The 1127-nt window shown below is 41.8% G+C and overlaps 1 protein-coding gene and 1 pseudogene across 4 annotated transcripts in view; both read right to left on the reverse strand.

The window, feature by feature from the left end:
• Positions 1-1127, reverse strand: part of RNF212 (ring finger protein 212) — a 23934-nt gene that overhangs the window by 7823 nt on the left and 14984 nt on the right. The window lies entirely within an intron of this gene.
• Positions 1-1127, reverse strand: part of LOC104998786 — a 6609-nt pseudogene that overhangs the window by 2033 nt on the left and 3449 nt on the right.

A 1127-nucleotide genomic window follows, 5' to 3' on the forward strand; every position in this document is an offset into this window, starting at 1 on the left:
CTCCTTTAGGATGGACTGGTTGGATCTCCTTGAGGTCCAAGGGACCCTCAAGAGTCTTCTCCAACACCACAGTTCAAAAGCACCAATTCTTTGACACTCAGCTTTCTTTATAGTCCAACTCTCATATCCATACATGACCACTGGAAAAACCATAGACTTGACAAGATGGACCTTTGTTGACAAAATAATGTCTCTGCTTTTGAATATGCTATCTAGGTTGGTCATAAATTTCCTTCCAAGGAATAAGCGTCTTTTAATTTCATGGCTGCAATCACCATCTGCAGTGATTTTGGAGCCCAGAAAAATAAAGTCATCCACTGTTTCCACTGTTTCCCCATCTATCTGCCATGAAGTGATGGGACCGGATGCCATGATCTTAGTTTTCTGAATGTTGAGCTTTAAGCTTTTTCACTCTGTTTCACTTTCATCAAGAGGCTCTTTAGTTCTTCTTCACTTTCTTCCATAAGGGTGGTGTCATCTGCATATCTGAGGTTATTGATATTTCTCCCAGCAATCTTGATTCCAGCTTGTGCTTCTTCCAGCCCAGGGTTTCTCATGATGTACTCTGCATAGAAGTTAAATAAGCAGGGTGACAAGATACAGCCTTCACGTACCCCTTTTCCTATTTGGAACCAGTCTGTTGTTCCATGTCCAGTTCTAACTGTTGCTTCCTGACTTGCATACAGGTTTCTCAAGAGGCAGGTCAGGTGGTCTGATACTCCCATCTCTTTCAGAATTTTCCACATTTTATTGTGATCCACACAATCAAAGACTTTGGCATAGTCAATAAGGCAGAAATAGATGTTTTTCTGGAACTCTCCTGCTTTTTCCATGTTCCAGCAGATGTTGGCAATTTGATCTCTGCTTCCTCTGCCTTTTCTAAAACCAGCTTGAACATCTGGAAGTTCATGGTTCACGTTTTGCTGAAGCCTGGCTTGGGAGAATTTTGAGCATTACTTTACTAGCATGTGAGATGAGTGCAATTGTGCGGTAGTTTGAGCATTCTTTGGCATTGTCTTTCTTTGGGATTGGAATGAAAACTGACCTTTTCCAGTCCTGTGGCCACTGCTGAGTTTTCCAAATTTGCTGGCATATTGAGTGCAGCACTTTCATAGCATCATCTTTCA

Source organism: Bison bison, unplaced genomic scaffold (assembly GCF_000754665.1).
Source record: "Bison bison bison isolate TAMUID 2011002044 unplaced genomic scaffold, Bison_UMD1.0 scf7180017853231, whole genome shotgun sequence".
NCBI classification, from domain to species: Eukaryota; Metazoa; Chordata; class Mammalia; order Artiodactyla; family Bovidae; genus Bison; species Bison bison.